This window comes from Anomaloglossus baeobatrachus, unplaced genomic scaffold, assembly GCF_048569485.1.
Source record: "Anomaloglossus baeobatrachus isolate aAnoBae1 unplaced genomic scaffold, aAnoBae1.hap1 Scaffold_255, whole genome shotgun sequence".
NCBI lineage: Eukaryota > Metazoa > Chordata > Amphibia > Anura > Aromobatidae > Anomaloglossus > Anomaloglossus baeobatrachus.
Window position 1 is genome coordinate 139,305 of NW_027442118.1, and position 26,063 is coordinate 165,367.

Below are 26,063 nucleotides of genomic sequence, written 5' to 3' on the forward strand. Positions count from 1 at the left end.
CCGTCCGAAGGTCTCACAGGTCTGGACGAGGGTGTCGACTGAGCGCCGGTCCGCGCAGAAGACGGTCACGTCGTCCATGTAGAGCGAGCACTTGACCTCGAAGCGTTCTGGTCCTGGTGCGGTGATCCCTCTGATCTCTCCATTCCGCCGGATAGCCTCTGCAAAGAGTTCTATAACACAAACAAAAAGAAGAGGTGACAGAGGACAGCCTTGTCTGACCCCTGAGAGGACCGGGAAGGGGTCAGTCTTCCAGCCGTTCACCAACACCGAGCTGTGAATATCAAAATACATTAGTTGGACATACAAGCAAAACATGTTACCCAAACCTAACCTGTGCAGAGCTTTGCCCAGGAACTCATGGGAAACACGGTCGAAGGCCTTTTCCTGATCCAACGAGATCAGGGCTGCGTGCACCCGGCGGGCTTTGATGTACTCGACCGTGTCCCGCATGAGAGCCAGGCTGTCTGCGATGCGACGTCCGGGGATGCCGCAGGTCTGATCCGGGTGGATGATCCGTCCGATAACAGTCTTCAATCTCGTTGCCATCGTCTTGGCCAGGATCTTGTAGTCGACGTTCAGAAGGGTGATGGGACGCCAATTCTTCAGGTCGCACCTCTCTCCTTTACGCTTGTACAGGATCGTGACCATTCCTTCCCTCAGAGATGGAGGCATTCTGCCCTCCACCACCATCTCCTCATACAGCCCTAACAGGTCCGGACAGATTAGGTCTCCCAGCGCTACATAGAGCTCTGCTGGGAGGCCGTCACTGCCCGGTGTCCTGCCAGAACTAAAGGATTTGGCGGCCGAGAGCAGCTCGTCCACCGTCAGAGGAACATCCATGGCCGCCGCGTCTGCAGGGTCAAGATGGTTAGTGATACCTGACAGGAACTTATCGGCGGCCTCGGGGTCAGTAGTCTTGCGGGCGTAGAGTTCGCTGTAGAAGTCGCTGACGACCTTCATCACGTTCTCTTTCCCGCGTCGCATGTTTCCACTCTCGTCTCGTAGTTCATTCATGGGCGTGTGACCGGCGTGGAGTTTCCTGAAAAAGAACGAGTTACATTTCTCACCCTTCTCCAGGTTCTCCACTTTGGAACGGAAGACAATTCGCTCGGACTCCTCCTCGAAGTGCCTTTTCAGGCTCCTCTTAGTCTCCTCCAGCTCCTCTCTCACGTCCCAGCCGCATCGAAGAAGGTCCTGCAGGGAACGCAGCTCACGCTGGAGTCTCCTGAAGTCCCTCCTCTTCAGACACGCCTGTTGTTGACTCTTTGCCTGAAAGAAGAAACGGAACTCGAGTTTAACGTATTCCCACCAGTCAGAAACAGACTGGAAGCCCGCCTTGTAGGCCCGCCACGTGGAGTAGGCAGCTCTAAGCTCCTCCAGAATCTCACCCTTTTCCAGCAGAGAGCAGTTCAGCTTCCAGGAGCCCGGGCCAATGGGGAAGCCATGGCCCAGCACACCTTGAAAGTGAATGGCTCTGTGGTCAGAGAAGAAGCAGGGGACCATCGAGTGCCCACTCCGCCCAACCGCCCGAGAGGTAAACACAAAGTCAATCCTGGAACGCAGCGAGCCATCGGATCGGCACCATGAATAGTTCACGGATCCGTGTCCGATGGAGCCAACAACGTCCACAAGAGAGGCTTCGGTCACCATCTCAATGAGCAGTTTGGATGTGACGTCCAACTTGGCAGCCGTTCCAGAACTGCGTCCATCCTCCTCAATCGGGCAGTTGAAATCCCCGGCCATCACTACCGTCCTGGCGGTAGCGAGCTGAGGGCGCAGGGCTTGGAGGAGCTCCAGTCGATCGCTCTTCACAGGAGAAGCATACACATTGATGAACCTGACAGGTTCTCCCGCCCAGGTGCCATCCACGAGCAGTAACCTGCCGCAGACGATTTCCTGAACAGAGTCCAATGTGAAGGCGCTTCCCCTGATCAGCACGGCGACCCCCGCGGACCTACAGTCGCCCCCGCCAGACCAGTAGGATGGGCCATGGGTCCACTCCCTGGCCAGATGGTTGAAGGACCTAGAGGAGGGAAGGGAGCATTCCTGCAGGAAAAATACATCACTAGACTGAGTGTTAAGGAACGCAAAAATTGTCTGACGTCGGAACTTGTCTCTGATGCTCCTAACATTAATGGAAAAGATGTTAATGTTAGCAGTCATTGGAGGAAAGAGAAAGTTAGAGCAGGCGGTGTGCCTTAGTTACCACTCCGGTCGGGCGGTTCTTCCTCTTTGGCACCTGCTGGTAAGGGTATCTCCAGCAGACCCTCTTCTGCTAGCTGATCAAGCAGGGATGGTGCCTCAGTGGCTTCCGACTCCTCCATTTCTTCTTCGGCCACAAGGGACTCCACCATCTGCTCCAACACGTCCGGTTCTGGGAGGAGGCCATCCTCCTCTTCCTGGGGTGGGTTAAGGTCCACAATGAACAGCTTGGAAGGTTCTGCGACAGGACTATCTTCCACCTTCCTTTTCCTTTGGCCTGTACCTGAGGAGACAAGAGCTGGAAAATCCTCCTCGGTGAAAAGTGCAAGAGTGCTGAGGCCCTCTGCTCTCATGGTCTGGGGAGGGAGAGTGGGCTTTGGGGGGGGGGTGAGGGGACCAACTGAGGAGTAGGGAAATGAGGTGGAGGTAGTGGAATCCTCAGTAGGGTTGGCCGGGGGGGGAGGGGTTTGGACAGGGGTGACAGGGGGGGGGACCAGGGAGGGGGCAACATTTTTCTTACCCTTCTTTTTCCTGGACTCCGTGGCTGCTGGGGCATCGGCTGGAGCCACGGTCGCCGGGTTCTTGGCCGCCTTGTCCTTGGCCTCTGTGGCCTTGGTCGTAGCTGCCTTGGTCGACGAAGCTGTGACTACCCGATACTGGGTCGCCGCGGCAACCCTTGCCCAGGATTTCTCCCGCTGTGGGCAGTCCTTGTAAAGGTGGTCCGCCTGTCCACATAGGTTGCAAGTCTTCTTCTTTGGGCAGTCCTTGGAGCTGTGTCCCGTCACCCGGCAAACCCTGCAGGCGTCCTCCTTGCAGGTCTTCATCGAATGCCCTTTCCCGCCACATTTCCTGCAGTTGTGTGGCATGTCCGGGTAGTAGATGAGACCAAAGGAGTTTCCCAGAGAGAATGTCGGGGGCAGGTGCTGGAGACCATCCTCGGATGCTGGTTCCCTGTAGAGTCGAACGGTTACTGACCACTTACCCGTCCAGAATCCGTTGCCGTTAAGGATGTGGGATGGCTCCCTCACCACTGTGCAGAGACGTCCCAGGAACGTGGAGATGTCTCTTCCTGGGGTGTGCGGGTTCCGCATGGAGACCGTGATCCTCTTCTCATCCCTCTGTATAGGACAGGATCCTAAAAAAGAATGAAAAGGGGAGTCCGGCATCGCTGCGTTCATCGCCTCCCAGTATCTCCTGCAGGCATTCACCGTGGCAAAGGTTACCAGAAAAATGCCAGTCATGAAGGTCTGGACACTAAGGGTTTCCGCCCTGGAGAAGCCCTGATCCAGAATCATCTTCTTGCAGAACACGTCGCTGGACATGTCCGGCAACCTACCATCCACCGCCTTTAGCTTCAGGGCGACCGTCTGCCGCATCCAAGGCTCCAGGGTTGGAGCCTTTTCAGGCGGCGTCCGGGCTCCCTCCGGCTGGCCGGCGTCGGAGGTAGGGGCCTCTTGGGCCGAAGAAGCCTCTGGATGAGCCTTCCTGGAGGTCCCTGGGTCCTGAGCCTTCCTGGCTGCCTTCTCTGGCTTGCTTGCCATGGCTGGTTCCTGCTTGAGTTCCCGGAGCTGGATCTTGGATTCTTCTCCGGGTGTCTTCTCCCGCTGTGTTCCTCCTCGAAGTTCCTCTGGTCTCCCCAAGTCTTCTCCGAGCCTTCGTCTTCTTGCTTCTTTCTGCCAAGCTCTTCTTCCGTCCAATCTCCCTCTTTCGGTCTCGGCTGGGCTTCGGAGCTTGTCTCCCTGATCGTATCTCGTCAAGTGTAGCTAGCTCAGTTTGTTCTGATAAGAACAGATACTACACTTGATCTTAGCCAAAAGGCCGAGAAGCGATAACCAGAATTGGTTTGGGCCTCGAGTGGCACCCTGGCCTATGCCGGACACATCTTAGGGAGAGAGAGCGAGAGGGAGACAAACCCACGCCTACACAAGACATTTTGTCACCCAAGCCAACCCTTGAAAAGGATGCTTTGCAGAGCCAAAACAAGAAGAATGGTGCGTTTTGCAGCCGCCGCCCACTGCAATGAATCTGAATAACTCCTCCTTTAGGGCGCAAGCAACTCCCCTCCCCCTTGCAGTCTTTCCAATTCACGATACAAAAAGACGGACAGGACAGGTTGCCTGACTTTCCGTCACTGCCACCCTTTGCCATCCTTACCCGTAGAAAGCCCTTTCATCATCCCCAAACCCTAATCTTTTCCCTTTCCTTCCCAGCCCCCAAACCCTGCCCTCTGTACCTTTCTCACCACCCGCTTCCCTTCTCCTGTCATCCCCCTACCACCCGGGAAAAAAAGAGATTGCCCCCTCCTTCCACTAGCCCACCCTCCCACCCAAAGAACAACTTCTTCTGCGCAGCTTGTTTTCTAGGCAGCAGCGCTATTGTGATGTCATCGGGGGGCATTGTGACAAGCCGCCAGTGTTCCGTCTCTTCATGTTGTGCACAGTTCAAACGGAAAATACATCAACAGGCAGACTACAGAAAAGCTTACTATCAAAGGTTAGAGGGGGGCTTTCTCAGAGGGCTTTTTACAGTTTTTCTATTCCCAATTAGCCGTTTAAGTGTACTTATTGAAAGTAGTAATTCTTTCATAGGCCGCCCTTTCTTAGTATTTGACGTTCCTTATATTGCGGTATGAGGCTTCGCAGTAGGTTGCAAACATTCATCACCCATGACTGTCCCCAATTGAGCTCAGAAGCTCAATGTCTATCATGACCTCTCTTTTAGAATGTCCAAGAGCAAGCAAACTATTCCTCCAGGAGAGGGCGCCAACAGACTACTAAAGAGATCATCATTACTCAAAGAAAACCCCAAAAACCAATGCATGATAGGAATAAACAGGTAACTTTCTTTGGAGTGGAAGCGGAGAGATCGCACCAGATGCCAATTCTAGATGTTATCACACCTGTGGTCACTGCAGCAGCAGGTGAATCCACTTTGTCCAAAAGGGATCTATTCCATTCAATTGCAAATGATCTAGATAAGACAGAGAACTGCAGCACGGGGACATAGCCGAGTTGGTCAGGTTGAGTGGTGATGAGTTTGCTATTTGGATGAATAAAGAAAGTCAAAAGTGTGAAAGATAAAAAACAAAAGGAGGAAGTGTGAAAAGTGAATGGGCCAAATTGAGGTGCATATGAAGACGTATGCTTTCTTCCAATTCATTAAATCGGGCTAATATGAATCAGGTGAATTGAGTTCTGCTTTTGGAAACTGGGTTAAGAAGGGGTGCACCGTTCCTGGAGGTACTGCAATACCAGGTCAATGCGTGGAGTGGACAGAGCAAGCTCTTTTTCCATCTCCCTGTTCTAAAAATCCATTTAATATATGGTCCCCAGATAGGGGACGTATCAGATATTAAACTGATAAGAACAGATACTACACTTGATCTTAGCCAAAAGGCCGAGAAGCGATAACCAGAATTGGTTTGGGCCTCGAGTGGCACCCTGGCCTATGCCGGACACATCTTAGGGAGAGAGAGCGAGAGGGAGACAAACCCACGCCTACACAAGACATTTTGTCACCCAAGCCAACCCTTGAAAAGGCTGCTTTGCAGAGCCAAAACAAGAAGAATGGTGCGTTTTGCAGCCGCCGCCCACTGCAATGAATCTGAATAACTCCTCCTTTAGGGCGCAAGCAACTCCCCTCCCCCTTGCAGTCTTTCCAATTCACGATACAAAAAGACGGACAGGACAGGTTGCCTGACTTTCCGTCACTGCCACCCTTTGCCATCCTTACCCGTAGAAAGCCCTTTCATCATCCCCAAACCCTAATCTTTTCCCTTTCCTTCCCAGCCCCCAAACCCTGCCCTCTGTACCTTTCTCACCACCCGCTTCCCTTCTCCTGTCATCCCCCTACCACCCGGGAAAAAAAGAGATTGCCCCCTCCTTCCACTAGCCCACCCTCCCACCCAAAGAACAACTTCTTCTGCGCAGCTTGTTTTCTAGGCAGCAGCGCTATTGTGATGTCATCGGGGGGCATTGTGACAAGCCGCCAGTGTTCCGTCTCTTCATGTTGTGCACAGTTCAAACGGAAAATACATCAACAGGCAGACTACAGAAAAGCTTACTATCAAAGGTTAGAGGGGGGCTTTCTCAGAGGGCTTTTTACAGTTTTTCTATTCCCAATTAGCCGTTTAAGTGTACTTATTGAAAGTAGTAATTCTTTCATAGGCCGCCCTTTCTTAGTATTTGACGTTCCTTATATTGCGGTATGAGGCTTCGCAGTAGGTTGCAAACATTCATCACCCATGACTGTCCCCAATTGAGCTCAGAAGCTCAATGTCTATCATGACCTCTCTTTTAGAATGTCCAAGAGCAAGCAAACTATTCCTCCAGGAGAGGGCGCCAACAGACTACTAAAGAGATCATCATTACTCAAAGAAAACCCCAAAAACCAATGCATGATAGGAATAAACAGGTAACTTTCTTTGGAGTGGAAGCGGAGAGATCGCACCAGATGCCAATTCTAGATGTTATCACACCTGTGGTCACTGCAGCAGCAGGTGAATCCACTTTGTCCAAAAGGGATCTATTCCATTCAATTGCAAATGATCTAGATAAGACAGAGAACTGCAGCACGGGGACATAGCCGAGTTGGTCAGGTTGAGTGGTGATGAGTTTGCTATTTGGATGAATAAAGAAAGTCAAAAGTGTGAAAGATAAAAAACAAAAGGAGGAAGTGTGAAAAGTGAATGGGCCAAATTGAGGTGCATATGAAGACGTATGCTTTCTTCCAATTCATTAAATCGGGCTAATATGAATCAGGTGAATTGAGTTCTGCTTTTGGAAACTGGGTTAAGAAGGGGTGCACCGTTCCTGGAGGTACTGCAATACCAGGTCAATGCGTGGAGTGGACAGAGCAAGCTCTTTTTCCATCTCCCTGTTCTAAAAATCCATTTAATATATGGTCCCCAGATAGGGGACGTATCAGATATTAAACTGATAAGAACAGATACTACACTTGATCTTAGCCAAAAGGCCGAGAAGCGATAACCAGAATTGGTTTGGGCCTCGAGTGGCACCCTGGCCTATGCCGGACACATCTTAGGGAGAGAGAGCGAGAGGGAGACAAACCCACGCCTACACAAGACATTTTGTCACCCAAGCCAACCCTTGAAAAGGCTGCTTTGCAGAGCCAAAACAAGAAGAATGGTGCGTTTTGCAGCCGCCGCCCACTGCAATGAATCTGAATAACTCCTCCTTTAGGGCGCAAGCAACTCCCCTCCCCCTTGCAGTCTTTCCAATTCACGATACAAAAAGACGGACAGGACAGGTTGCCTGACTTTCCGTCACTGCCACCCTTTGCCATCCTTACCCGTAGAAAGCCCTTTCATCATCCCCAAACCCTAATCTTTTCCCTTTCCTTCCCAGCCCCCAAACCCTGCCCTCTGTACCTTTCTCACCACCCGCTTCCCTTCTCCTGTCATCCCCCTACCACCCGGGAAAAAAAGAGATTGCCCCCTCCTTCCACTAGCCCACCCTCCCACCCAAAGAACAACTTCTTCTGCGCAGCTTGTTTTCTAGGCAGCAGCGCTATTGTGATGTCATCGGGGGGCATTGTGACAAGCCGCCAGTGTTCCGTCTCTTCATGTTGTGCACAGTTCAAACGGAAAATACATCAACAGGCAGACTACAGAAAAGCTTACTATCAAAGGTTAGAGGGGGGCTTTCTCAGAGGGCTTTTTACAGTTTTTCTATTCCCAATTAGCCGTTTAAGTGTACTTATTGAAAGTAGTAATTCTTTCATAGGCCGCCCTTTCTTAGTATTTGACGTTCCTTATATTGCGGTATGAGGCTTCGCAGTAGGTTGCAAACATTCATCACCCATGACTGTCCCCAATTGAGCTCAGAAGCTCAATGTCTATCATGACCTCTCTTTTAGAATGTCCAAGAGCAAGCAAACTATTCCTCCAGGAGAGGGCGCCAACAGACTACTAAAGAGATCATCATTACTCAAAGAAAACCCCAAAAACCAATGCATGATAGGAATAAACAGGTAACTTTCTTTGGAGTGGAAGCGGAGAGATCGCACCAGATGCCAATTCTAGATGTTATCACACCTGTGGTCACTGCAGCAGCAGGTGAATCCACTTTGTCCAAAAGGGATCTATTCCATTCAATTGCAAATGATCTAGATAAGACAGAGAACTGCAGCACGGGGACATAGCCGAGTTGGTCAGGTTGAGTGGTGATGAGTTTGCTATTTGGATGAATAAAGAAAGTCAAAAGTGTGAAAGATAAAAAACAAAAGGAGGAAGTGTGAAAAGTGAATGGGCCAAATTGAGGTGCATATGAAGACGTATGCTTTCTTCCAATTCATTAAATCGGGCTAATATGAATCAGGTGAATTGAGTTCTGCTTTTGGAAACTGGGTTAAGAAGGGGTGCACCGTTCCTGGAGGTACTGCAATACCAGGTCAATGCGTGGAGTGGACAGAGCAAGCTCTTTTTCCATCTCCCTGTTCTAAAAATCCATTTAATATATGGTCCCCAGATAGGGGACGTATCAGATATTAAACTGATAAGAACAGATACTACACTTGATCTTAGCCAAAAGGCCGAGAAGCGATAACCAGAATTGGTTTGGGCCTCGAGTGGCACCCTGGCCTATGCCGGACACATCTTAGGGAGAGAGAGCGAGAGGGAGACAAACCCACGCCTACACAAGACATTTTGTCACCCAAGCCAACCCTTGAAAAGGCTGCTTTGCAGAGCCAAAACAAGAAGAATGGTGCGTTTTGCAGCCGCCGCCCACTGCAATGAATCTGAATAACTCCTCCTTTAGGGCGCAAGCAACTCCCCTCCCCCTTGCAGTCTTTCCAATTCACGATACAAAAAGACGGACAGGACAGGTTGCCTGACTTTCCGTCACTGCCACCCTTTGCCATCCTTACCCGTAGAAAGCCCTTTCATCATCCCCAAACCCTAATCTTTTCCCTTTCCTTCCCAGCCCCCAAACCCTGCCCTCTGTACCTTTCTCACCACCCGCTTCCCTTCTCCTGTCATCCCCCTACCACCCGGGAAAAAAAGAGATTGCCCCCTCCTTCCACTAGCCCACCCTCCCACCCAAAGAACAACTTCTTCTGCGCAGCTTGTTTTCTAGGCAGCAGCGCTATTGTGATGTCATCGGGGGGCATTGTGACAAGCCGCCAGTGTTCCGTCTCTTCATGTTGTGCACAGTTCAAACGGAAAATACATCAACAGGCAGACTACAGAAAAGCTTACTATCAAAGGTTAGAGGGGGGCTTTCTCAGAGGGCTTTTTACAGTTTTTCTATTCCCAATTAGCCGTTTAAGTGTACTTATTGAAAGTAGTAATTCTTTCATAGGCCGCCCTTTCTTAGTATTTGACGTTCCTTATATTGCGGTATGAGGCTTCGCAGTAGGTTGCAAACATTCATCACCCATGACTGTCCCCAATTGAGCTCAGAAGCTCAATGTCTATCATGACCTCTCTTTTAGAATGTCCAAGAGCAAGCAAACTATTCCTCCAGGAGAGGGCGCCAACAGACTACTAAAGAGATCATCATTACTCAAAGAAAACCCCAAAAACCAATGCATGATAGGAATAAACAGGTAACTTTCTTTGGAGTGGAAGCGGAGAGATCGCACCAGATGCCAATTCTAGATGTTATCACACCTGTGGTCACTGCAGCAGCAGGTGAATCCACTTTGTCCAAAAGGGATCTATTCCATTCAATTGCAAATGATCTAGATAAGACAGAGAACTGCAGCACGGGGACATAGCCGAGTTGGTCAGGTTGAGTGGTGATGAGTTTGCTATTTGGATGAATAAAGAAAGTCAAAAGTGTGAAAGATAAAAAACAAAAGGAGGAAGTGTGAAAAGTGAATGGGCCAAATTGAGGTGCATATGAAGACGTATGCTTTCTTCCAATTCATTAAATCGGGCTAATATGAATCAGGTGAATTGAGTTCTGCTTTTGGAAACTGGGTTAAGAAGGGGTGCACCGTTCCTGGAGGTACTGCAATACCAGGTCAATGCGTGGAGTGGACAGAGCAAGCTCTTTTTCCATCTCCCTGTTCTAAAAATCCATTTAATATATGGTCCCCAGATAGGGGACATATCAGATATTAAACTGATAAGAACAGATACTACACTTGATCTTAGCCAAAAGGCCGAGAAGCGATAACCAGAATTGGTTTGGGCCTCGAGTGGCACCCTGGCCTATGCCGGACACATCTTAGGGAGAGAGAGCGAGAGGGAGACAAACCCACGCCTACACAAGACATTTTGTCACCCAAGCCAACCCTTGAAAAGGCTGCTTTGCAGAGCCAAAACAAGAAGAATGGTGCGTTTTGCAGCCGCCGCCCACTGCAATGAATCTGAATAACTCCTCCTTTAGGGCGCAAGCAACTCCCCTCCCCCTTGCAGTCTTTCCAATTCACGATACAAAAAGACGGACAGGACAGGTTGCCTGACTTTCCGTCACTGCCACCCTTTGCCATCCTTACCCGTAGAAAGCCCTTTCATCATCCCCAAACCCTAATCTTTTCCCTTTCCTTCCCAGCCCCCAAACCCTGCCCTCTGTACCTTTCTCACCACCCGCTTCCCTTCTCCTGTCATCCCCCTACCACCCGGGAAAAAAAGAGATTGCCCCCTCCTTCCACTAGCCCACCCTCCCACCCAAAGAACAACTTCTTCTGCGCAGCTTGTTTTCTAGGCAGCAGCGCTATTGTGATGTCATCGGGGGGCATTGTGACAAGCCGCCAGTGTTCCGTCTCTTCATGTTGTGCACAGTTCAAACGGAAAATACATCAACAGGCAGACTACAGAAAAGCTTACTATCAAAGGTTAGAGGGGGGCTTTCTCAGAGGGCTTTTTACAGTTTTTCTATTCCCAATTAGCCGTTTAAGTGTACTTATTGAAAGTAGTAATTCTTTCATAGGCCGCCCTTTCTTAGTATTTGACGTTCCTTATATTGCGGTATGAGGCTTCGCAGTAGGTTGCAAACATTCATCACCCATGACTGTCCCCAATTGAGCTCAGAAGCTCAATGTCTATCATGACCTCTCTTTTAGAATGTCCAAGAGCAAGCAAACTATTCCTCCAGGAGAGGGCGCCAACAGACTACTAAAGAGATCATCATTACTCAAAGAAAACCCCAAAAACCAATGCATGATAGGAATAAACAGGTAACTTTCTTTGGAGTGGAAGCGGAGAGATCGCACCAGATGCCAATTCTAGATGTTATCACACCTGTGGTCACTGCAGCAGCAGGTGAATCCACTTTGTCCAAAAGGGATCTATTCCATTCAATTGCAAATGATCTAGATAAGACAGAGAACTGCAGCACGGGGACATAGCCGAGTTGGTCAGGTTGAGTGGTGATGAGTTTGCTATTTGGATGAATAAAGAAAGTCAAAAGTGTGAAAGATAAAAAACAAAAGGAGGAAGTGTGAAAAGTGAATGGGCCAAATTGAGGTGCATATGAAGACGTATGCTTTCTTCCAATTCATTAAATCGGGCTAATATGAATCAGGTGAATTGAGTTCTGCTTTTGGAAACTGGGTTAAGAAGGGGTGCACCGTTCCTGGAGGTACTGCAATACCAGGTCAATGCGTGGAGTGGACAGAGCAAGCTCTTTTTCCATCTCCCTGTTCTAAAAATCCATTTAATATATGGTCCCCAGATAGGGGACGTATCAGATATTAAACTGATAAGAACAGATACTACACTTGATCTTAGCCAAAAGGCCGAGAAGCGATAACCAGAATTGGTTTGGGCCTCGAGTGGCACCCTGGCCTATGCCGGACACATCTTAGGGAGAGAGAGCGAGAGGGAGACAAACCCACGCCTACACAAGACATTTTGTCACCCAAGCCAACCCTTGAAAAGGCTGCTTTGCAGAGCCAAAACAAGAAGAATGGTGCGTTTTGCAGCCGCCGCCCACTGCAATGAATCTGAATAACTCCTCCTTTAGGGCGCAAGCAACTCCCCTCCCCCTTGCAGTCTTTCCAATTCACGATACAAAAAGACGGACAGGACAGGTTGCCTGACTTTCCGTCACTGCCACCCTTTGCCATCCTTACCCGTAGAAAGCCCTTTCATCATCCCCAAACCCTAATCTTTTCCCTTTCCTTCCCAGCCCCCAAACCCTGCCCTCTGTACCTTTCTCACCACCCGCTTCCCTTCTCCTGTCATCCCCCTACCACCCGGGAAAAAAAGAGATTGCCCCCTCCTTCCACTAGCCCACCCTCCCACCCAAAGAACAACTTCTTCTGCGCAGCTTGTTTTCTAGGCAGCAGCGCTATTGTGATGTCATCGGGGGGCATTGTGACAAGCCGCCAGTGTTCCGTCTCTTCATGTTGTGCACAGTTCAAACGGAAAATACATCAACAGGCAGACTACAGAAAAGCTTACTATCAAAGGTTAGAGGGGGGCTTTCTCAGAGGGCTTTTTACAGTTTTTCTATTCCCAATTAGCCGTTTAAGTGTACTTATTGAAAGTAGTAATTCTTTCATAGGCCGCCCTTTCTTAGTATTTGACGTTCCTTATATTGCGGTATGAGGCTTCGCAGTAGGTTGCAAACATTCATCACCCATGACTGTCCCCAATTGAGCTCAGAAGCTCAATGTCTATCATGACCTCTCTTTTAGAATGTCCAAGAGCAAGCAAACTATTCCTCCAGGAGAGGGCGCCAACAGACTACTAAAGAGATCATCATTACTCAAAGAAAACCCCAAAAACCAATGCATGATAGGAATAAACAGGTAACTTTCTTTGGAGTGGAAGCGGAGAGATCGCACCAGATGCCAATTCTAGATGTTATCACACCTGTGGTCACTGCAGCAGCAGGTGAATCCACTTTGTCCAAAAGGGATCTATTCCATTCAATTGCAAATGATCTAGATAAGACAGAGAACTGCAGCACGGGGACATAGCCGAGTTGGTCAGGTTGAGTGGTGATGAGTTTGCTATTTGGATGAATAAAGAAAGTCAAAAGTGTGAAAGATAAAAAACAAAAGGAGGAAGTGTGAAAAGTGAATGGGCCAAATTGAGGTGCATATGAAGACGTATGCTTTCTTCCAATTCATTAAATCGGGCTAATATGAATCAGGTGAATTGAGTTCTGCTTTTGGAAACTGGGTTAAGAAGGGGTGCACCGTTCCTGGAGGTACTGCAATACCAGGTCAATGCGTGGAGTGGACAGAGCAAGCTCTTTTTCCATCTCCCTGTTCTAAAAATCCATTTAATATATGGTCCCCAGATAGGGGACGTATCAGATATTAAACTGATAAGAACAGATACTACACTTGATCTTAGCCAAAAGGCCGAGAAGCGATAACCAGAATTGGTTTGGGCCTCGAGTGGCACCCTGGCCTATGCCGGACACATCTTAGGGAGAGAGAGCGAGAGGGAGACAAACCCACGCCTACACAAGACATTTTGTCACCCAAGCCAACCCTTGAAAAGGCTGCTTTGCAGAGCCAAAACAAGAAGAATGGTGCGTTTTGCAGCCGCCGCCCACTGCAATGAATCTGAATAACTCCTCCTTTAGGGCGCAAGCAACTCCCCTCCCCCTTGCAGTCTTTCCAATTCACGATACAAAAAGACGGACAGGACAGGTTGCCTGACTTTCCGTCACTGCCACCCTTTGCCATCCTTACCCGTAGAAAGCCCTTTCATCATCCCCAAACCCTAATCTTTTCCCTTTCCTTCCCAGCCCCCAAACCCTGCCCTCTGTACCTTTCTCACCACCCGCTTCCCTTCTCCTGTCATCCCCCTACCACCCGGGAAAAAAAGAGATTGCCCCCTCCTTCCACTAGCCCACCCTCCCACCCAAAGAACAACTTCTTCTGCGCAGCTTGTTTTCTAGGCAGCAGCGCTATTGTGATGTCATCGGGGGGCATTGTGACAAGCCGCCAGTGTTCCGTCTCTTCATGTTGTGCACAGTTCAAACGGAAAATACATCAACAGGCAGACTACAGAAAAGCTTACTATCAAAGGTTAGAGGGGGGCTTTCTCAGAGGGCTTTTTACAGTTTTTCTATTCCCAATTAGCCGTTTAAGTGTACTTATTGAAAGTAGTAATTCTTTCATAGGCCGCCCTTTCTTAGTATTTGACGTTCCTTATATTGCGGTATGAGGCTTCGCAGTAGGTTGCAAACATTCATCACCCATGACTGTCCCCAATTGAGCTCAGAAGCTCAATGTCTATCATGACCTCTCTTTTAGAATGTCCAAGAGCAAGCAAACTATTCCTCCAGGAGAGGGCGCCAACAGACTACTAAAGAGATCATCATTACTCAAAGAAAACCCCAAAAACCAATGCATGATAGGAATAAACAGGTAACTTTCTTTGGAGTGGAAGCGGAGAGATCGCACCAGATGCCAATTCTAGATGTTATCACACCTGTGGTCACTGCAGCAGCAGGTGAATCCACTTTGTCCAAAAGGGATCTATTCCATTCAATTGCAAATGATCTAGATAAGACAGAGAACTGCAGCACGGGGACATAGCCGAGTTGGTCAGGTTGAGTGGTGATGAGTTTGCTATTTGGATGAATAAAGAAAGTCAAAAGTGTGAAAGATAAAAAACAAAAGGAGGAAGTGTGAAAAGTGAATGGGCCAAATTGAGGTGCATATGAAGACGTATGCTTTCTTCCAATTCATTAAATCGGGCTAATATGAATCAGGTGAATTGAGTTCTGCTTTTGGAAACTGGGTTAAGAAGGGGTGCACCGTTCCTGGAGGTACTGCAATACCAGGTCAATGCGTGGAGTGGACAGAGCAAGCTCTTTTTCCATCTCCCTGTTCTAAAAATCCATTTAATATATGGTCCCCAGATAGGGGACGTATCAGATATTAAACTGATAAGAACAGATTTTTTTTTTTTTTTTTTTTTTTTTTGATTTAACAGCATCTTTATTATCATGCACTACTCACAAAAAGGTAACAAACCGTGTACAGTGCCGCAGCCCCGTACACACAGAAATATACAATCCTTCTTACATAGCCATAGAGTACGACGCACTAAACTATACATCACGCTCCTATGCTTATCCATAACACTCAAGCTGAAAGAAAAAGTTAGACAATAAATAACGACGAACCGGCGATTGGGGGATGGGGGTAGGGGAAAAGGGGGATAGGGTGGGGAAGTCACAGGCCCGAAGCTTTATTGAAAGATGCACATAACGGGAAAAGGAGGGAGGGGGCATGGAAGAGGTCTAAACCTCCTCCTCGGCGCTGTCGTCCGGACTGTCCTCAGATACTACACTTGATCTTAGCCAAAAGGCCGAGAAGCGATAACCAGAATTGGTTTGGGCCTCGAGTGGCACCCTGGCCTATGCCGGACACATCTTAGGGAGAGAGAGCGAGAGGGAGACAAACCCACGCCTACACAAGACATTTTGTCACCCAAGCCAACCCTTGAAAAGGCTGCTTTGCAGAGCCAAAACAAGAAGAATGGTGCGTTTTGCAGCCGCCGCCCACTGCAATGAATCTGAATAACTCCTCCTTTAGGGCGCAAGCAACTCCCCTCCCCCTTGCAGTCTTTCCAATTCACGATACAAAAAGACGGACAGGACAGGTTGCCTGACTTTCCGTCACTGCCACCCTTTGCCATCCTTACCCGTAGAAAGCCCTTTCATCATCCCCAAACCCTAATCTTTTCCCTTTCCTTCCCAGCCCCCAAACCCTGCCCTCTGTACCTTTCTCACCACCCGCTTCCCTTCTCCTGTCATCCCCCTACCACCCGGGAAAAAAAGAGATTGCCCCCTCCTTCCACTAGCCCACCCTCCCACCCAAAGAACAACTTCTTCTGCGCAGCTTGTTTTCTAGGCAGCAGCGCTATTGTGATGTCATCGGGGGGCATTGTGACAAGCCGCCAGTGTTCCGTCTCTTCATGTTGTGCACAGTTCAAACGGAAAATACATCAACAGGCAGACTACAGAAAAGCTTACTATCAAAGGTTAGAGGGGGGCTTTCTCAGAGGGCTTTTTACAGTTTTTCTATTCCCAATTAGCCGTTTAAGTGTACTTATTGAAAGTAGTAATTCTTTCATAGGCCGCCCTTTCTTAGTATTTGACGTTCCTTATATTGCGGTATGAGGCTTCGCAGTAGGTTGCAAACATTCATCACCCATGACTGTCCCCAATTGAGCTCAGAAGCTCAATGTCTATCATGACCTCTCTTTTAGAATGTCCAAGAGCAAGCAAACTATTCCTCCAGGAGAGGGCGCCAACAGACTACTAAAGAGATCATCATTACTCAAAGAAAACCCCAAAAACCAATGCATGATAGGAATAAACAGGTAACTTTCTTTGGAGTGGAAGCGGAGAGATCGCACCAGATGCCAATTCTAGATGTTATCACACCTGTGGTCACTGCAGCAGCAGGTGAATCCACTTTGTCCAAAAGGGATCTATTCCATTCAATTGCAAATGATCTAGATAAGACAGAGAACTGCAGCACGGGGACATAGCCGAGTTGGTCAGGTTGAGTGGTGATGAGTTTGCTATTTGGATGAATAAAGAAAGTCAAAAGTGTGAAAGATAAAAAACAAAAGGAGGAAGTGTGAAAAGTGAATGGGCCAAATTGAGGTGCATATGAAGACGTATGCTTTCTTCCAATTCATTAAATCGGGCTAATATGAATCAGGTGAATTGAGTTCTGCTTTTGGAAACTGGGTTAAGAAGGGGTGCACCGTTCCTGGAGGTACTGCAATACCAGGTCAATGCGTGGAGTGGACAGAGCAAGCTCTTTTTCCATCTCCCTGTTCTAAAAATCCATTTAATATATGGTCCCCAGATAGGGGACGTATCAGATATTAAACTGATAAGAACAGATACTACACTTGATCTTAGCCAAAAGGCCGAGAAGCGATAACCAGAATTGGTTTGGGCCTCGAGTGGCACCCTGGCCTATGCCGGACACATCTTAGGGAGAGAGAGCGAGAGGGAGACAAACCCACGCCTACACAAGACATTTTGTCACCCAAGCCAACCCTTGAAAAGGCTGCTTTGCAGAGCCAAAACAAGAAGAATGGTGCGTTTTGCAGCCGCCGCCCACTGCAATGAATCTGAATAACTCCTCCTTTAGGGCGCAAGCAACTCCCCTCCCCCTTGCAGTCTTTCCAATTCACGATACAAAAAGACGGACAGGACAGGTTGCCTGACTTTCCGTCACTGCCACCCTTTGCCATCCTTACCCGTAGAAAGCCCTTTCATCATCCCCAAACCCTAATCTTTTCCCTTTCCTTCCCAGCCCCCAAACCCTGCCCTCTGTACCTTTCTCACCACCCGCTTCCCTTCTCCTGTCATCCCCCTACCACCCGGGAAAAAAAGAGATTGCCCCCTCCTTCCACTAGCCCACCCTCCCACCCAAAGAACAACTTCTTCTGCGCAGCTTGTTTTCTAGGCAGCAGCGCTATTGTGATGTCATCGGGGGGCATTGTGACAAGCCGCCAGTGTTCCGTCTCTTCATGTTGTGCACAGTTCAAACGGAAAATACATCAACAGGCAGACTACAGAAAAGCTTACTATCAAAGGTTAGAGGGGGGCTTTCTCAGAGGGCTTTTTACAGTTTTTCTATTCCCAATTAGCCGTTTAAGTGTACTTATTGAAAGTAGTAATTCTTTCATAGGCCGCCCTTTCTTAGTATTTGACGTTCCTTATATTGCGGTATGAGGCTTCGCAGTAGGTTGCAAACATTCATCACCCATGACTGTCCCCAATTGAGCTCAGAAGCTCAATGTCTATCATGACCTCTCTTTTAGAATGTCCAAGAGCAAGCAAACTATTCCTCCAGGAGAGGGCGCCAACAGACTACTAAAGAGATCATCATTACTCAAAGAAAACCCCAAAAACCAATGCATGATAGGAATAAACAGGTAACTTTCTTTGGAGTGGAAGCGGAGAGATCGCACCAGATGCCAATTCTAGATGTTATCACACCTGTGGTCACTGCAGCAGCAGGTGAATCCACTTTGTCCAAAAGGGATCTATTCCATTCAATTGCAAATGATCTAGATAAGACAGAGAACTGCAGCACGGGGACATAGCCGAGTTGGTCAGGTTGAGTGGTGATGAGTTTGCTATTTGGATGAATAAAGAAAGTCAAAAGTGTGAAAGATAAAAAACAAAAGGAGGAAGTGTGAAAAGTGAATGGGCCAAATTGAGGTGCATATGAAGACGTATGCTTTCTTCCAATTCATTAAATCGGGCTAATATGAATCAGGTGAATTGAGTTCTGCTTTTGGAAACTGGGTTAAGAAGGGGTGCACCGTTCCTGGAGGTACTGCAATACCAGGTCAATGCGTGGAGTGGACAGAGCAAGCTCTTTTTCCATCTCCCTGTTCTAAAAATCCATTTAATATATGGTCCCCAGATAGGGGACGTATCAGATATTAAACTGATAAGAACAGATACTACACTTGATCTTAGCCAAAAGGCCGAGAAGCGATAACCAGAATTGGTTTGGGCCTCGAGTGGCACCCTGGCCTATGCCGGACACATCTTAGGGAGAGAGAGCGAGAGGGAGACAAACCCACGCCTACACAAGACATTTTGTCACCCAAGCCAACCCTTGAAAAGGCTGCTTTGCAGAGCCAAAACAAGAAGAATGGTGCGTTTTGCAGCCGCCGCCCACTGCAATGAATCTGAATAACTCCTCCTTTAGGGCGCAAGCAACTCCCCTCCCCCTTGCAGTCTTTCCAATTCACGATACAAAAAGACGGACAGGACAGGTTGCCTGACTTTCCGTCACTGCCACCCTTTGCCATCCTTACCCGTAGAAAGCCCTTTCATCATCCCCAAACCCTAATCTTTTCCCTTTCCTTCCCAGCCCCCAAACCCTGCCCTCTGTACCTTTCTCACCACCCGCTTCCCTTCTCCTGTCATCCCCCTACCACCCGGGAAAAAAAGAGATTGCCCCCTCCTTCCACTAGCCCACCCTCCCACCCAAAGAACAACTTCTTCTGCGCAGCTTGTTTTCTAGGCAGCAGCGCTATTGTGATGTCATCGGGGGGCATTGTGACAAGCCGCCAGTGTTCCGTCTCTTCATGTTGTGCACAGTTCAAACGGAAAATACATCAACAGGCAGACTACAGAAAAGCTTACTATCAAAGGTTAGAGGGGGGCTTTCTCAGAGGGCTTTTTACAGTTTTTCTATTCCCAATTAGCCGTTTAAGTGTACTTATTGAAAGTAGTAATTCTTTCATAGGCCGCCCTTTCTTAGTATTTGACGTTCCTTATATTGCGGTATGAGGCTTCGCAGTAGGTTGCAAACATTCATCACCCATGACTGTCCCCAATTGAGCTCAGAAGCTCAATGTCTATCATGACCTCTCTTTTAGAATGTCCAAGAGCAAGCAAACTATTCCTCCAGGAGAGGGCGCCAACAGACTACTAAAGAGATCATCATTACTCAAAGAAAACCCCAAAAACCAATGCATGATAGGAATAAACAGGTAACTTTCTTTGGAGTGGAAGCGGAGAGATCGCACCAGATGCCAATTCTAGATGTTATCACACCTGTGGTCACTGCAGCAGCAGGTGAATCCACTTTGTCCAAAAGGGATCTATTCCATTCAATTGCAAATGATCTAGATAAGACAGAGAACTGCAGCACGGGGACATAGCCGAGTTGGTCAGGTTGAGTGGTGATGAGTTTGCTATTTGGATGAATAAAGAAAGTCAAAAGTGTGAAAGATAAAAAACAAAAGGAGGAAGTGTGAAAAGTGAATGGGCCAAATTGAGGTGCATATGAAGACGTATGCTTTCTTCCAATTCATTAAATCGGGCTAATATGAATCAGGTGAATTGAGTTCTGCTTTTGGAAACTGGGTTAAGAAGGGGTGCACCGTTCCTGGAGGTACTGCAATACCAGGTCAATGCGTGGAGTGGACAGAGCAAGCTCTTTTTCCATCTCCCTGTTCTAAAAATCCATTTAATATATGGTCCCCAGATAGGGGACGTATCAGATATTAAACTGATAAGAACAGATACTACACTTGATCTTAGCCAAAAGGCCGAGAAGCGATAACCAGAATTGGTTTGGGCCTCGAGTGGCACCCTGGCCTATGCCGGACACATCTTAGGGAGAGAGAGCGAGAGGGAGACAAACCCACGCCTACACAAGACATTTTGTCACCCAAGCCAACCCTTGAAAAGGCTGCTTTGCAGAGCCAAAACAAGAAGAATGGTGCGTTTTGCAGCCGCCGCCCACTGCAATGAATCTGAATAACTCCTCCTTTAGGGCGCAAGCAACTCCCCTCCCCCTTGCAGTCTTTCCAATTCACGATACAAAAAGACGGACAGGACAGGTTGCCTGACTTTCCGTCACTGCCACCCTTTGCCATCCTTACCCGTAGAAAGCCCTTTCATCATCCCCAAACCCTAATCTTTTCCCTTTCCTTCCCAGCCCCCAAACCCTGCCCTCTGTACCTTTCTCACCACCCGCTTCCCTTCTCCTGTCATCCCCCTACCACCCGGGAAAAAAAGAGATTGCCCCCTCCTTCCACTAGCCCACCCTCCCACCCAAAGAACAACTTCTTCTGCGCAGCTTGTTTTCTAGGCAGCAGCGCTATTGTGATGTCATCGGGGGGCATTGTGACAAGCCGCCAGTGTTCCGTCTCTTCATGTTGTGCACAGTTCAAACGGAAAATACATCAACAGGCAGACTACAGAAAAGCTTACTATCAAAGGTTAGAGGGGGGCTTTCTCAGAGGGCTTTTTACAGTTTTTCTATTCCCAATTAGCCGTTTAAGTGTACTTATTGAAAGTAGTAATTCTTTCATAGGCCGCCCTTTCTTAGTATTTGACGTTCCTTATATTGCGGTATGAGGCTTCGCAGTAGGTTGCAAACATTCATCACCCATGACTGTCCCCAATTGAGCTCAGAAGCTCAATGTCTATCATGACCTCTCTTTTAGAATGTCCAAGAGCAAGCAAACTATTCCTCCAGGAGAGGGCGCCAACAGACTACTAAAGAGATCATCATTACTCAAAGAAAACCCCAAAAACCAATGCATGATAGGAATAAACAGGTAACTTTCTTTGGAGTGGAAGCGGAGAGATCGCACCAGATGCCAATTCTAGATGTTATCACACCTGTGGTCACTGCAGCAGCAGGTGAATCCACTTTGTCCAAAAGGGATCTATTCCATTCAATTGCAAATGATCTAGATAAGACAGAGAACTGCAGCACGGGGACATAGCCGAGTTGGTCAGGTTGAGTGGTGATGAGTTTGCTATTTGGATGAATAAAGAAAGTCAAAAGTGTGAAAGATAAAAAACAAAAGGAGGAAGTGTGAAAAGTGAATGGGCCAAATTGAGGTGCATATGAAGACGTATGCTTTCTTCCAATTCATTAAATCGGGCTAATATGAATCAGGTGAATTGAGTTCTGCTTTTGGAAACTGGGTTAAGAAGGGGTGCACCGTTCCTGGAGGTACTGCAATACCAGGTCAATGCGTGGAGTGGACAGAGCAAGCTCTTTTTCCATCTCCCTGTTCTAAAAATCCATTTAATATATGGTCCCCAGATAGGGGACGTATCAGATATTAAACTGATAAGAACAGATTTTTTGATTTAATGAAGCTTTCCAAAGCACCACAAAAAATGCATGACCGAAGTCACACCAAAAACAGTGCAAAGGCTAGGATTCGTGTGGACCCCACCGTGAGGAGAGGGTCCCCAAAAATCAACCCCGTCCCTCCGAGCCAGAAGGCCACAGCAAGGGTCAGGGATCTTCGGTGCTCCCCCAAGCCGAAGCCTGGTTGAGCCTTGTCGTTGCTCCCAGCGTCCACCCAGGCATCTTACCCAAGTGGAGTAGAGAGCTACTAGTTGTTGGTTTCGCAGCCGAAACTGCCCGGACCGTCAACCGGTGTTGGTTTCTCAGCCCAAGGCTAACCGGACCTCCAACCGGGTGTTGGTTTCTCAGCCGAAGCTGACCCAGACCTCCAACCGGGTGTTGGTTTCTCAGCCGAAGCTGACCCAGACCTCCAACCGGGTGTTAGTTTCTCAGCCCAAAGCTGACCAGACCTCCGACCGGGATTATAAAAATTTCCCTTCCTAGCCAGAAGGCCGGGATAGGGTAATATGCTCAAAAAGTATGAAAAGGCAAGGTACGGTGTGCTACAGAGCCCAAGGCTTGCCGGGGTCCCAAGCCAGCAAGCTCAGACTCACTCCAGGGTCGTCAGTCCTGGGGCACGTTGTATTATAGCCCCCCACCCTTACTCAGTCTAATAGCCTCGATCCTGGTAGGGCCATGTTTTCCTTTAGATGAATATACTATCCACCCAGAGTACTAGCAAGCGCAACCTTCCAGTGTGCATTGTATCATTGTACTAAGGTGGCCTGGAGCTTAAACCACCTCTTCGAACAACACTACACTTGATCTTAGCCAAAAGGCCGAGAAGCGATAACCAGAATTGGTTTGGGCCTCGAGTGGCACCCTGGCCTATGCCGGACACATCTTAGGGAGAGAGAGCGAGAGGGAGACAAACCCACGCCTACACAAGACATTTTGTCACCCAAGCCAACCCTTGAAAAGGCTGCTTTGCAGAGCCAAAACAAGAAGAATGGTGCGTTTTGCAGCCGCCGCCCACTGCAATGAATCTGAATAACTCCTCCTTTAGGGCGCAAGCAACTCCCCTCCCCCTTGCAGTCTTTCCAATTCACGATACAAAAAGACGGACAGGACAGGTTGCCTGACTTTCCGTCACTGCCACCCTTTGCCATCCTTACCCGTAGAAAGCCCTTTCATCATCCCCAAACCCTAATCTTTTCCCTTTCCTTCCCAGCCCCCAAACCCTGCCCTCTGTACCTTTCTCACCACCCGCTTCCCTTCTCCTGTCATCCCCCTACCACCCGGGAAAAAAAGAGATTGCCCCCTCCTTCCACTAGCCCACCCTCCCACCCAAAGAACAACTTCTTCTGCGCAGCTTGTTTTCTAGGCAGCAGCGCTATTGTGATGTCATCGGGGGGCATTGTGACAAGCCGCCAGTGTTCCGTCTCTTCATGTTGTGCACAGTTCAAACGGAAAATACATCAACAGGCAGACTACAGAAAAGCTTACTATCAAAGGTTAGAGGGGGGCTTTCTCAGAGGGCTTTTTACAGTTTTTCTATTCCCAATTAGCCGTTTAAGTGTACTTATTGAAAGTAGTAATTCTTTCATAGGCCGCCCTTTCTTAGTATTTGACGTTCCTTATATTGCGGTATGAGGCTTCGCAGTAGGTTGCAAACATTCATCACCCATGACTGTCCCCAATTGAGCTCAGAAGCTCAATGTCTATCATGACCTCTCTTTTAGAATGTCCAAGAGCAAGCAAACTATTCCTCCAGGAGGGGGAGCCAACAGACCACTAAAGAGATCATCATTACTCAAAGAAAGCACCAAAAACCAATGCATGATAGGAATAAACAGGTAACTTTCTTTGGAGTGGAAGCGGAGAGATCGCACCAGATGCCAATTCTAGATGTTATCACACCTGTGGTCACTGCAGCAGCAGGTGAATCCACTTTGTCCAAAAGGGATCTATTCCATTCAATTGCAAATGATCTAGATAAGACAGAGAACTGCAGCACGGGGACATAGCCGAGTTGGTCAGGTTGAGTGGTGATGAGTTTGCTATTTGGATGAATAAAGAAAGTCAAAAGTGTGAAAGATAAAAAACAAAAGGAGGAAGTGTGAAAAGTGAATGGGCCAAATTGAGGTGCATATGAAGACGTATGCTTTCTTCCAATTCATTAAATCGGGCTAATATGAATCAGGTGAATTGAGTTCTGCTTTTGGAAACTGGGTTAAGAAGGGGTGCACCGTTCCTGGAGGTACTGCAATACCAGGTCAATGCGTGGAGTGGACAGAGCAAGCTCTTTTTCCATCTCCCTGTTCTAAAAATCCATTTAATATATGGTCCCCAGATAGGGGACGTATCAGATATTAAACTGATAAGAACAGATACTACACTTGATCTTAGCCAAAAGGCCGAGAAGCGATAACCAGAATTGGTTTGGGCCTCGAGTGGCACCCTGGCCTATGCCGGACACATCTTAGGGAGAGAGAGCGAGAGGGAGACAAACCCACGCCTACACAAGACATTTTGTCACCCAAGCCAACCCTTGAAAAGGCTGCTTTGCAGAGCCAAAACAAGAAGAATGGTGCGTTTTGCAGCCGCCGCCCACTGCAATGAATCTGAATAACTCCTCCTTTAGGGCGCAAGCAACTCCCCTCCCCCTTGCAGTCTTTCCAATTCACGATACAAAAAGACGGACAGGACAGGTTGCCTGACTTTCCGTCACTGCCACCCTTTGCCATCCTTACCCGTAGAAAGCCCTTTCATCATCCCCAAACCCTAATCTTTTCCCTTTCCTTCCCAGCCCCCAAACCCTGCCCTCTGTACCTTTCTCACCACCCGCTTCCCTTCTCCTGTCATCCCCCTACCACCCGGGAAAAAAAGAGATTGCCCCCTCCTTCCACTAGCCCACCCTCCCACCCAAAGAACAACTTCTTCTGCGCAGCTTGTTTTCTAGGCAGCAGCGCTATTGTGATGTCATCGGGGGGCATTGTGACAAGCCGCCAGTGTTCCGTCTCTTCATGTTGTGCACAGTTCAAACGGAAAATACATCAACAGGCAGACTACAGAAAAGCTTACTATCAAAGGTTAGAGGGGGGCTTTCTCAGAGGGCTTTTTACAGTTTTTCTATTCCCAATTAGCCGTTTAAGTGTACTTATTGAAAGTAGTAATTCTTTCATAGGCCGCCCTTTCTTAGTATTTGACGTTCCTTATATTGCGGTATGAGGCTTCGCAGTAGGTTGCAAACATTCATCACCCATGACTGTCCCCAATTGAGCTCAGAAGCTCAATGTCTATCATGACCTCTCTTTTAGAATGTCCAAGAGCAAGCAAACTATTCCTCCAGGAGAGGGCGCCAACAGACTACTAAAGAGATCATCATTACTCAAAGAAAACCCCAAAAACCAATGCATGATAGGAATAAACAGGTAACTTTCTTTGGAGTGGAAGCGGAGAGATCGCACCAGATGCCAATTCTAGATGTTATCACACCTGTGGTCACTGCAGCAGCAGGTGAATCCACTTTGTCCAAAAGGGATCTATTCCATTCAATTGCAAATGATCTAGATAAGACAGAGAACTGCAGCACGGGGACATAGCCGAGTTGGTCAGGTTGAGTGGTGATGAGTTTGCTATTTGGATGAATAAAGAAAGTCAAAAGTGTGAAAGATAAAAAACAAAAGGAGGAAGTGTGAAAAGTGAATGGGCCAAATTGAGGTGCATATGAAGACGTATGCTTTCTTCCAATTCATTAAATCGGGCTAATATGAATCAGGTGAATTGAGTTCTGCTTTTGGAAACTGGGTTAAGAAGGGGTGCACCGTTCCTGGAGGTACTGCAATACCAGGTCAATGCGTGGAGTGGACAGAGCAAGCTCTTTTTCCATCTCCCTGTTCTAAAAATCCATTTAATATATGGTCCCCAGATAGGGGACGTATCAGATATTAAACTGATAAGAACAGATACTACACTTGATCTTAGCCAAAAGGCCGAGAAGCGATAACCAGAATTGGTTTGGGCCTCGAGTGGCACCCTGGCCTATGCCGGACACATCTTAGGGAGAGAGAGCGAGAGGGAGACAAACCCACGCCTACACAAGACATTTTGTCACCCAAGCCAACCCTTGAAAAGGCTGCTTTGCAGAGCCAAAACAAGAAGAATGGTGCGTTTTGCAGCCGCCGCCCACTGCAATGAATCTGAATAACTCCTCCTTTAGGGCGCAAGCAACTCCCCTCCCCCTTGCAGTCTTTCCAATTCACGATACAAAAAGACGGACAGGACAGGTTGCCTGACTTTCCGTCACTGCCACCCTTTGCCATCCTTAC

The 26,063-nt window shown here is 48.2% G+C and overlaps 12 non-coding genes and 3 pseudogenes across 12 annotated transcripts; all 15 read right to left on the minus strand.

Moving 5' to 3' along the window:
• Positions 1–3,928: 3,928 nt before the first annotated feature.
• Positions 3,929–4,032, minus strand: LOC142263169 (U2 spliceosomal RNA; annotated as a pseudogene).
• A 1,387-nt stretch (positions 4,033–5,419) lies between these two features.
• On the minus strand, positions 5,420–5,610 carry LOC142262990 (U2 spliceosomal RNA). Its single transcript, XR_012730211.1, has one exon. It is a non-coding gene; the product is annotated as a U2 spliceosomal RNA (small nuclear RNA).
• Positions 5,611–6,997: 1,387 nt separating this feature from the next.
• Positions 6,998–7,188, minus strand: LOC142262991 (U2 spliceosomal RNA). Its single transcript, XR_012730212.1, has one exon. It is a non-coding gene; the product is annotated as a U2 spliceosomal RNA (small nuclear RNA).
• Positions 7,189–8,575: 1,387 nt separating this feature from the next.
• Positions 8,576–8,766, minus strand: LOC142262992 (U2 spliceosomal RNA). The gene has a single exon (XR_012730213.1). It is a non-coding gene; the product is annotated as a U2 spliceosomal RNA (small nuclear RNA).
• Positions 8,767–10,153: 1,387 nt separating this feature from the next.
• LOC142262962 (U2 spliceosomal RNA) lies at positions 10,154–10,344 on the minus strand. The gene has a single exon (XR_012730186.1). It is a non-coding gene; the product is annotated as a U2 spliceosomal RNA (small nuclear RNA).
• A 1,387-nt stretch (positions 10,345–11,731) lies between these two features.
• On the minus strand, positions 11,732–11,922 carry LOC142262994 (U2 spliceosomal RNA). The gene has a single exon (XR_012730215.1). It is a non-coding gene; the product is annotated as a U2 spliceosomal RNA (small nuclear RNA).
• A 1,387-nt stretch (positions 11,923–13,309) lies between these two features.
• Positions 13,310–13,500, minus strand: LOC142262995 (U2 spliceosomal RNA). The gene has a single exon (XR_012730216.1). It is a non-coding gene; the product is annotated as a U2 spliceosomal RNA (small nuclear RNA).
• Positions 13,501–14,887: 1,387 nt separating this feature from the next.
• LOC142263161 (U2 spliceosomal RNA) lies at positions 14,888–15,112 on the minus strand (annotated as a pseudogene).
• Positions 15,113–15,379: 267 nt separating this feature from the next.
• LOC142263184 (U2 spliceosomal RNA) lies at positions 15,380–15,466 on the minus strand (annotated as a pseudogene).
• A 1,387-nt stretch (positions 15,467–16,853) lies between these two features.
• Positions 16,854–17,044, minus strand: LOC142262997 (U2 spliceosomal RNA). The gene has a single exon (XR_012730217.1). It is a non-coding gene; the product is annotated as a U2 spliceosomal RNA (small nuclear RNA).
• A 1,387-nt stretch (positions 17,045–18,431) lies between these two features.
• On the minus strand, positions 18,432–18,622 carry LOC142262998 (U2 spliceosomal RNA). The gene has a single exon (XR_012730218.1). It is a non-coding gene; the product is annotated as a U2 spliceosomal RNA (small nuclear RNA).
• Positions 18,623–20,009: 1,387 nt separating this feature from the next.
• LOC142262999 (U2 spliceosomal RNA) lies at positions 20,010–20,200 on the minus strand. The gene has a single exon (XR_012730219.1). It is a non-coding gene; the product is annotated as a U2 spliceosomal RNA (small nuclear RNA).
• A 1,387-nt stretch (positions 20,201–21,587) lies between these two features.
• LOC142263142 (U2 spliceosomal RNA) lies at positions 21,588–21,781 on the minus strand. The gene has a single exon (XR_012730339.1). It is a non-coding gene; the product is annotated as a U2 spliceosomal RNA (small nuclear RNA).
• A 2,189-nt stretch (positions 21,782–23,970) lies between these two features.
• LOC142263000 (U2 spliceosomal RNA) lies at positions 23,971–24,161 on the minus strand. Its single transcript, XR_012730220.1, has one exon. It is a non-coding gene; the product is annotated as a U2 spliceosomal RNA (small nuclear RNA).
• A 1,387-nt stretch (positions 24,162–25,548) lies between these two features.
• Positions 25,549–25,739, minus strand: LOC142263001 (U2 spliceosomal RNA). The gene has a single exon (XR_012730221.1). It is a non-coding gene; the product is annotated as a U2 spliceosomal RNA (small nuclear RNA).
• Positions 25,740–26,063: the final 324 nt, after the last annotated feature.